Source organism: Cupressus sempervirens, chromosome 11 (assembly GCF_028749045.1).
Source record: "Cupressus sempervirens isolate cs-2001-9-10 chromosome 11, ASM2874904v1, whole genome shotgun sequence".
In the NCBI taxonomy this organism is placed as follows: Eukaryota; Viridiplantae; Streptophyta; class Pinopsida; order Cupressales; family Cupressaceae; genus Cupressus; species Cupressus sempervirens.
Genome location: NC_143128.1, coordinates 526,436,248 through 526,447,545, shown reverse-complemented (window position 1 = coordinate 526,447,545; position 11,298 = coordinate 526,436,248). Strand labels below are relative to the sequence as shown.

Genomic DNA, 11,298 nt, shown 5'->3' with positions numbered 1-11,298 from the left:
TTTTCAATATCAAATTCTTGCTTTCTGATAATGAATTACAGAGTGTGATCTACAGTCTCTCTTCTTGATAATAGATCATCGAATGTAATCTGAAATATTAATGATAAAAAACTTACACAATCAAATCCACAAACATATTTATACGAACTAGAATCGCTACAAGTGAAACCATCCATATTTAACCAAGTAAATAAGAAAACTGCAAGAAATAGGTTCACAGACCAAGTGGATTGAAATCTTTGTGGAGCTTTGAAAATGGAGAAAACAATTTTTCTAGTTGTCTCTGGATATAGAAAACCAGAATCGTTTAGTTAATATAAGTTTGTTTATTATTCGATTGTATGTTTTTAACATTAATGTTTCAGATCACACTTTGTGACCTATCATTGAGAACCGAAAGTGCTCTCTCTCTTCTTGGTGATAGATCATTGAGTGTAATCGACACTCTCTCTTTCCAATAATGAATCATGAAATGTAATCGGAAATGTGAATGCTAAAAAACACTCACAATTGAATCAAGAAACAAACTTATATGAACTAAAATATCCACAAATGAAATGATACATAAGAACCCAAAGACAGAAAAGGACTGAGAGCAATGGCACTGGCTAATCTCCAAACAAAATGTACTAAAGACAAAAAAAAAGTCAAACATGATTCTTTTTCAGATTCCCAAGACCATAGTGAAATTTTATCAAAAAATTTGTTATTTTCAATCACATAATATACAGATCATTAAAATCAAATACTGAAATTTTCAAAAAAAATCATAGTGATTTTGTTTTTTTGAAATTTAGTCAATAGTATAATTTGTAAGGAAGATAGCCGTGTCCGTGAGCAATAGGCTCACCAACCAAACGAAATATTGAAATCGTTCAACCAAAGCAGCACACATGGGCTTGAGATTCATAACTCTCTCTGTGAATCTCCTCCTGCACGTACTGGAAATCGGAGAAATGGCAAGGAATGGCAATCCTGCCCTTTTGTTGAAACCCATATTCTTCCTCTGCTTTCTTGAGAAGCTTCTCGAACAATGGATGGTTTATGTACTCCAAAGGTACTATCACACATCGCTTCTCTTCCTCCCCTCTTCCAATGTCCAGTGGAAGGCAGCCCCTGGGAACATCATGCACTCCTTTCTTACAACTCAAATGCAGAGAAATATGAGGAAGATGCATCCTGTCCAGATGAGGCAAAAGAAGAGCACCCTCTAACACACAAACCTCTCTTGCGTAAATTTATATACAAACCCAAAAGTTAAGCCCGTTTAATGATAAGAAAACCCCGAGCAGCAGTGAGGAAATTGTCACATAATTTGTATGGCAAGATATTCAAGGAATGCAATATGTATATATATACACTTCCCCGGGTGAACTGATTGCTGACTTGATAAGTTTGACTTTTCTAGCTTTGGTCAACCTTGGCGCCCGCGGTCATTAAAACGAATCATCTTCCGCACGTTTGCGATGATGAAGACGGTCATATGGCAGCAAAACTGCATGTGACCATCGGCCGAGTAGACGGTACCCCAAACTTACGTGTTACAGTGGAATATTAGGCGTTAGCGTTTCGATTTGGTAAAACGCATGCGGGGATTTTTGAAGATAAACATTGTTGAGGAAGATGAAACCTTTATTAGGTCCAATTTAAACAAGGGACCCAATGCCAATAGTTATAGAATAGGGATATTGTAGATAATGATGGAAATAGAAATAAAGAATGAGAGGTAACACTTGTATGTTTGATTTCGACGGCCATCTTTAAACATCATACATTAAGGGAAAAATTAAATTTGGGAAAAAAACAGTCAATTTTGACTATTTAACACTTTTGGTTTAGGAATTAAGCTTAGTGTGTGATGTTTAAGCCATCCGGATTTGGACTTGCATATTTGTGCTTTATTAGACTGTAGATATAGCATAGCTTGACATCTCATTGCATTGAGGAGACACCATTTCCGAAATAAATAGAAGTCTAATTAGAAAACTTTATATACAACAATCATTCTTTGATTAGATATTTAATTAACATCTATTGAACACGTTTACTTTTGTAAGATAGCTATATGAATTAATGCAATTTTACTATTATGCTTGTGACCATTTAAATTAGGTGTATTTGCAAATAATTGATTCCATATATATAAGCAACCTCAGTTAAAATTAGATAAATAATACTTTTCTTTGTTTAATATCATATTAAATATATTACATGTCAATATCTTTTTAGACAAATATTCTTTCAAATTATAAGTAAAATTAAAAACAAAAAACCAAAAACAATTTATAATTTGTTAATAGAATCAATTTAATTAGTAATAGTCATCAGTATCAATTTTATATGCAAAGAGGATTTATGTTTTAAATAAAAATATTTATGATTTTTTAAAACTAATTATTTGTATTTTAGAATTTGTGATACCATAGAATAGACAAAAAGGTTTGTTGTTTTCATAAATGCTTATTAAAACAAAAAAAAATGCTTCCATCTATCTAACTAAATCATTTTATATTTAGAAAATAATATAATATAATATTTCAATAAAAAATATTGAACTCGCAAACAATCCTTTTCGCATTTAAAAAATATGCCATTTTTTTATATTAACTATAAGGATATCACAGATCAAAAAAAGGAACATAAAAAATTCAAGTGGGAGAGGCCCAACCTCATCTTCACGAGACCATGAAGAGTTTGAGAGTTAATTATAGAGCATAGAAAGTAAAATCTTAAGCAAGAGCATCATTATTATCATTAACCAAAGCCGTCCAGCCCCTAGGGCCTTCCATCTGAACAATGTTTTTCGTATCGTGGATTTGTTGCAGAATAGCAATCTGTTGGTCAGTGGTATTCTTGCTGATATTGATCTCTTTGGTGAGCTTTTTCAAAGTTTCTTCAAAGTTTGTGAAGTTATCAATGTGCTTCCTCCAATCATAACCATCTTTCAGCTCATACACATACATGGTAGCATGCCCATCTTGAAGGGACTTTCTAAGTTTCTTCAAATCCAAGGTCATGTTCACATTCAGCTGCAAGGAGAATTTTTAAAGTATGCGAGTTTTCAAAAAAACTCAGTAAGAGATCTAGGGGAGTCTTGATACCTTTCTTCATTCCTGCTTTTCTAGATTTGCCAAAGAATGTTCGAGGAAAGCATATGCCAAAAAAAATTCATATTCTTCTTAACATTGTCAATGAAACCAATAAGAATTTCAAAAGTAGTTACAGCTATAGGGTAATAAATACCAAACATGTGCCAAATGCTTTTGGTAAAAGTACAATCAAAGAAAATGTGCCTACTAGTTTCCAGTCTCCCACAAAAGAAGCATATAGAATTATTGTTATGATCCCTTTTTATAGGCAGACCATTTAAAACACTTAATTTTTGGCTCAATAGAAGACTTCCAAAGTCTGTCATATTTACATTTACTTTTAAATAGTTTAAAAGTTTGAATATCTTCTTAATTTTTTCTATAATGAATTTGAAAATTGTAGCACTTAAATATAATGCTACATATTTATTTAATGTATTCAAAATCTTCTAAGAAATTTTTCCTTCTAACTATATTTTTTATTATTTATTTGATTTTAAATAATACAATTTAAGTGGCAACACACAAAATATTCCACATTCATCCTAATCTTAAATAAAATAATGGGTCTTTGTATGTGCGAATGATATTTCCTATATGGTACAAATTGCCTTATTGACAACTGCACACTAATTAATGCATATCAATTAGTTTATCTAGTCTATGTTGAAATGACTTCTCAAAAAAATTGTAGTTTTGTTGGGAAAAATTAAATTTCATCCTTATCAAAATTAGTGTCATCCAATCAAAGTGAATAAAAATAAGATTTAAATAATCATTTAAAATAGGAAATACATATGAAAATTAGAACTTGCATTTAGTTCTTAAAAATTCTATGATATGATTGGCTAATTTAATTGAAAAAATGAATTTGAAGAGATCCATTAGTATCCAGTGGGAACTAATATTTAGAAAATATAGGTTTAAAAGATGTCTACAGATATTATTATAAAAATAATTATTTTTTAATTACTATTTTTTTGTTAATTTTTTAATTTAATGCAAAAATTTCTCCAAATTTTAACAAGTACTTCACGAAAACAATTCAATTATTTCAATACTTTATGATCTAAATCTTATATAGTCTAAATTGGACTATGTGTGAAGAATAATGTTGATTGTAAGTCTAGTTGTAATATCACACATAAATCTACGATGGTCATTGATGAAATGAGTATGAATGGGTTCTTTAGAAAAGATGAAGAGTTTGTGAGGTCTAGAGGTAGGTTTAGTCATGCAAGCCTTTCGTCTCCATGCAATGAGGTGTGTTTTGTTCTTATGAAATACCTAACCATAGAGGGTAGATTTTGCATTTGTTATTAGTACCATTTCCCACTTATTAATCATTTTAGGCACCATTATGAGGTTTCCATTCCGTTCTTTCTTTTGCATGATTTCGAAGCTACTGTTGCTAAGGTTAGAGATAGAAGGAAAAAAGGGAATAGTTTACCAGATTACATTAGGGTCTCATTCTTCGCCTTTATAATTTCCACTTAGCCCTTGCCCCTCTTCATTGTGTTGCCTTAGTTGATAATTAGGTCCCACCTAATCCTGTTGGCAATGGTGAAGGTTGTTTCATGTCCCTCACTCCTTAACCTTCCCCTTCTTCCACTCTCTTGGGAAACCCTAGTAAGAATTTTAGGTATTTCAATGGGACCCAAAATAAGAAAAAAATAAAAAATGAAAAAAAAAATGAAGGAAATTGATCTTGTTGATCCTAGGGATGATAATGGTGGGGGTAAAAAGAGATTGGGGAGAATTTCTTAAAGTAGGGCCAGAATAAAACAAAAAGTGTATAGGAACTTGGAAATTACTGAGGAGACAAAAAAAGAGGGAAATGAGAAGAAAAGAATGGGAAAAGAGGAAGGATATGGGGAATTTGAGATAGCTCGAATAATGACTCTACTTTAGTGGAGATTAAAATAAGCAAAAAGAAGAAGAAACATGACTTATGTGTCTGTTAGCTTTACTATGAATATGGTGGACTTCACTTCTATGGTTGTCCCTTCCCTTGGAAAGGCTAAGGATAATTCCCCAATGATGACTACCTCCCTTGTGCAAATGGAGAAAAAATAAAAGAACATGTGTTCCACTAACCATATGGTGATTTAGGTGCAAGTGATGGAGATTGCAAAAGGGAATTGTGCTAGGTGTTAGGAGTTGCAAGGCCTAGTCAAGCACACAAAGAGGGAGATCAAGGTTCTTAATGCATAGTTTATTTCTCTAGATGAGAGCTTTATGACTCTATCCAAGTCCTCTTTGAAAGTGACTCATGTCGCTGCCACCACTCTCCAATTTTTGCAACAAGAAAATGAAGATGATGGTCTTGGTGTAGAGGACTCCATAAAGCTCTATGAATTTCATTTTTGAAGACTAGGCCAAGATTTTGTTGGCCAAGAAGAAGATAGAAAAATCCAAAGCTTAAACCTTTATTTTTACCGATATTTCTATGGACTTTTTTGTTGATTTATACCAACCTTTACTATATTGCTCTAGCCATTAGGCTTTATAGACTTGTTTATTTTTTGGTTAAAACACTTGTTGTTATGCTAGTAGTAGTACTAGTACAATAGTAAATATGGTTTTAAAATGGAAAAAATTTACATTATTTGTTGTTAATTTTAACTCTACTACTCATAGATGGGATATAAGCTTTATGTTGTCGATTAGCAATTTTGGGTCTATTGCCAGTAGATAGGATTCTATATAATTTTCTATAATTTGGATTGTTGTTTATGGGTTGGGTAATTTTTATTTTATTTTAAGGGAGAGATGTTAATGTGTTGTAAATATATTGTTGTTAAATTTTTGTGACTAGATGGTATATCCATGGTAATGTACTAAGGGCTAGGCCCCTTATTTTGACTGCTTTTAATATCAAAAACATCAGACATAAATGCTGCTCTAAATTAGCTACAATCTGAAACCTAAGAAAAAGTAAACTATACTTATAAGCCTATTCTAAAATGGTTATAATTGTAAGATTTTAGAGAGAGAGAGAGAGAGAGAGAGAAGATCTTGATGATTCTACATGGTCTTGACCATAGATGGAGTACAATGAATATATAGTTGAAAATGACCTAAAAGGTCTTATAATGATGTAATATGGGTCATTCAAACCCTTAAAATTTATCAATTGCATAAATAATGTCATATGTACCGAAAGATGCATAGTATGCCAAGTAAGGCCTAAGAAGAGGGATAATCATGGGAATGTAAGGGTTTATAGAGTTTAATTGGGTGTTAATGTCATGTTAATAAATTTGAATAATTTTTTTAATTGATAAAATGGAAGAACAATGTCAGTTTGTCAAAGTTGACAACTTATTGTCAAGCTGATAACCAATTGTAATTGAAAATTAAAGAAATAGTCAGTTCAAGGGGAGTTGCAATAAGTTAGAAGGAAAGTTGGCTAGTTTTTAACTCTTGAAGAATCTATTTGAATGCATCATAGTTGGAGACAAGGAAGAGAATGGTTAATGTAATCAAGTTTTTGAGTGGAATAAAGAATTAATTCACTGCATTTTATACTCTTCTCTAATTATAGTCAACTTTGGATGTGATTGCAATAGGTCACTTGGATTTTTTTTTTAGCAACTTAAATTGGAAATTATAATAGATTGAATCTAAATAATTTTAGTTTTTGAATGAGTTGATTTGGCCAAGTTTAGAGAAAATTATTTCTATTTGAAGGAAAACAAGTAAAAACCCTCTTCAAGGGTATCTTGTGGCATTAACAATTTAGATTCTTTCATTAAAATGTGCAATAAGTCTGAGGATTGGAAGGGATGGTGAAAGACAATGTATATAACCTATATGTGACATTGTAGGAGGATTTTGCAATAGTTGGACACATGATTTAATGAGGAAAAGGAGGTGATTGTGATAACCAAAAAGAGGGTTTTCTATCATAGCTTTTTTAGTGTTGTTATAGGGTTCATATATCAACTTTCCACCATTGGATTTTTCTGAGTTTTGGATATGTTGGTGGAGAGAAAATTATGCTGAGAATCAATGGTTGGATTGAGTAGAAAATGTCGGGTTCAAAAGTAATAGACCTTTGTGTACATATCTATACAAGAGGGAAGCAAGCAGGTACATTTTAGTTTATTTATTTTCAAAGTTGTGTTTAATGGATGAAGGGATTATGGTATTCATGGATAGAGTAAAGATACGCTGAATGGAGTTTTATGAAGAAGGTGAGGGTGTCTCAAAAAATCAAGGGTAAAGGGACACTTGGGTTGATAGAATTTGTGATTTTCTTACAAGTATGGTTATTAAATGTATAATGAAAATTAATGAACATTGAATATATGGGTACTTTTTTAAGAGTCTAATGGGAATAGAGTCTATGGTTGAGAATTTAAATCCTTGATTAGGTTGAAGGTAGATTTTGAAAGCAAAGTGGGTTGTGTGAGCATAGAGGGTTTGATGAGTGCAGAGAGTTGTATAAGATATTGTGATCAATGCTAGATTGAAGGTTCTATCATATAAATGTTGATATGTTGATCAATGAGTTGAGTTTTCATACTTGTAGAATGAGGTGGATCTATCGTGGGATATGATCATTGAAGTTATTTTGCTACAAGAGGTTAATGAATGGTTGAGGGAACATGATGGTGTCTTTCTCATGAATAATTGAATAGTGTTTTGGTATATGATATTTGATGTGAGAAGTTGTAACTCAATGATTTTGTAGAATATTGATGCTATAATGATGCAAGAGCCCTATGATGTGACTTTTTGAGTTGATTGTTCCTTGAGAAGTGTACCAGAGGTGTATCTTTGCATGAGAGAGAGAGAGATCTAAACAATGGAAAGAGAACATAGTACGTCAAAATGAAGCATTAGGAATTCCATTGTTAGTGACGTGACATTCAAAACAATGGAGATAGAATACAATACTTTAATTGAAGTGTCTAGAATTCCATTGTCAATAATGTAATACATAACATTTGTGATGATGTTCACTCTATTGCCATAGAAAAAACCAGTAGATAATCTCTTTTGATAGGCTTATCGTAATCTTTGCTACCTATCCAAGTGTCTCTCCCATGGGTGGAGGGATGAGGGATATAAAAATCTCAAAACCATTGAATCTATATTAATTCATCTTTTTTGTGTTCTTGATTTTATTTGTGTGGCTTGACTTGCAGGGGTGTGGCTTAAAGAGTTTCTGACTTATAAATTCATACATATTTGAAGAATTTTCCATGCTTCCAACGAGACAATAGTAATTTTTCGATAGTTAAGTTATATATCTATCTTGACACTATTTAAACATGAAAATTTCATGTTAAATTATGAGTAATCATGATTTGTTCAAAGGAGTATCAAGAATTTACTATTAGTATCAATTCTAGTAGATTGATGAGTGTCTTGGGGATACACATAAAGATGGAAGTCAATATGCATCAATCCACATAATGTAGATTCTATTGTATTCTCTCATGATCCTTCTTTATGAATAATTAAATATAGTCATTAATATATTTTTATTTTATAATTCTATAAAAACTTATTTCATGGAAATGGTTTATTCATTATTTTGATGAAATGAACATTATTTATTTTGTTGGTTGATACTATAGTTAAATGATTGTGTTTTAAAATGTTTATATCAATAATATATTGGATCACAATTAATAAATTTAGTCATATATAATTAAAACATTATTTCTATATATTTTAAATCAAAGAGTGAAGGATTTCATAGTAGCATATATTATGAAGAGATAGTAGAGAAATTTCAATACGTTTAGTTCTAGTTAATTCAAATATTAGGTTTAATTAATATTAAAATTAAGTTTGGTGGTATTGAATAATATTTGAAAAACATGATTTAATAATTGTTAAATATGTTATGTGTTAGTGGAAGATAGGAAGATTGTATATTATAATTTGTTCAACAAAAGATACAATTTAATACAAAGTCAAAATATTACATATTTAGTATTTATAGATCTTGTCTACTCAAAATCAATGTATGTAAAAAAGAAACAAATAAAAATATATTTATTACAAGATATCAAAGTTGAAGTTTTATTAACATATTAAGGAATTAATTCTATATATATATATGTGTGTGTGTGTGTGTGTGTGTGTGTGTGTGTGTGTGTGTGTGTGTGTGTGTGTGTGTGTGTGTGTGTGTGTGTGTGTGTGTGTGAAACATGAACTAGGAAGATGTTTTTAATTAAGGATTGTTGATGAGAAAAATTGAACTTTTTACTAATGATTGATTAACATGCTAATTCATTAATATGTGATGAATTATAAAAAGTTACAAAATTAATTGTTTGTTGGATTAAGATAGGAGAGAATGTTAAAAAAATTTTATCCATAAAAATATTTAATTAGATAGTATCAAAATAAATCAATTTATGTATGTATGACCAATACATTACTTCATCATAATTGGTACGCTAAATAAAATTATATATGAATTTTATCTTAGCATGAATGTGGATTAATGATGTATTAGATTTAGACACAATAAATTTTTTAACAAGTGGATTATAATTTAAACTTGTATTTTGAAATAAATTGTACGATGAAGCTCTTATAATTATACAACTAGATATTATTGTTCAAGACATATAGACTTGTCACATAGAAAAATGAAATATGTGTTCGTGTACATCTTTATGGTCGAATGATATAAATCTATGCTACTAGATATTTATTAGTAAATTTCCATTTATATTCAAATGCATGCACAAATGTATGCATATCTGTGTATAGACAACTTTTTCTAATTGTACTTATAGATATGTCTTACAATCAAATCAATTCAATGAAGAATATGAATTAAAATTTTAGATATTTTAATGTTAAAAATTTGCTTTCCATAATTTACACTATCAACACTTCATAATATTTATATTTAAAAATTAGGCAAGAGCCTACAACACAATGGTAAATTGTGAACCTCTTATCCAAGAGGTCTTGGGTTCGACTTTACACAAGCTTAATAAATAATAATAATTAATCACATCACATAATAATAATGAATCTTGGCTTCAACCTCTTATTGATCCAAAAAAAAAGAGTATCTATGTTTGAAAAAATAGTTCTAATTATATTTAAACACTAATCTACACTAATTTTCACTTCATTAACTCATTTACAATCAATAATAACAATGAAAAATCCAATTCCTTTTTTAATCAAGAAATTAAATTCTTTAAATTCAATAGATTTCCCTTTGATAATACCTTTTATCTTTGTAAAAGCTAACCTTGTATACTTATTTTTCAGTGGTAAAATGGGCACTTTAATAGGATGTAGGCCTCCACTTTACAAGACACTGAGTCATTCAAATATGTGTGTGAGAGGGAAAGAGGGGGATTTCCAAGTATGATTCCTCTTATTATCCCAATTTTTTTTCTCTAGGACCCAAAGGAAGAAGGGTGCTAATAATAAATCTAGGTTGTAAAGAGGAATGCAATGCTAAGAAATAAACTCTTTTAGGCCCTTGATAGGATAATGTGAATGTGAAATTGAACTAATTGCTTAGGAAATGTAAATCTAGATGCTATGTGAATACAATCAGCCCAAATAAGATGTAAATCTAGGTTATAGATAATGAAATGAAATGCAAAAGAATCACTTTGAAATGCATGGAGGAAGATGTGTTTATGCTCAATAACTTTTGGATCTGAATTTTTTCTAAAATTTTGTCTACGAATCTTGGAATGAAATGATAAAAGTAACAAATTCTAGAAATCTCCCAGAATCTAAGACTAAAGGACTAGGTTGACATGGAAGGATGTCTTATAACTAGGTTGACATAGTCCATGGCTCTGAAACTAATGACTCTAGAAAGCTTGGAAACTGTAGGTTTTAGATATGTAATTCTTTTCACTCATAGCTTGCAAATGAACACTAAAAAGAAAGGTTTGGGGGTTGGGGTTTGATGAGGGCTTGCCTTGGTCAAGCTCTAGGTTAAGGAGTTAACCATAAATAAGAAATATAAATTTAAATGTAAATGACTGTAAAGAACAAGATAACTATTAGGATTATTCTTTCCCATGTGTATGTAATGTAGATCTTGAATTAGTGATGTAGGATATCTCCACACTTTGCAATGGATCTATCATAACTCTATAATGGTGTCATGGATATGGATATGCATCAATGAAGATGATAATTTCTTTAATGCACATCTCCTCCCTTGATGGCCAACAATACACTAGATCTTGAAGAGGAA

At 30.6% G+C, this 11,298-nt stretch overlaps 1 pseudogene; it reads right to left on the bottom strand.

The window, feature by feature from the left end:
• Window positions 1-754: 754 nt before the first annotated feature.
• LOC149530683 (auxin-responsive protein SAUR32 pseudogene) lies at window positions 755-1,310 on the bottom strand (annotated as a pseudogene).
• Window positions 1,311-11,298: the final 9,988 nt, after the last annotated feature.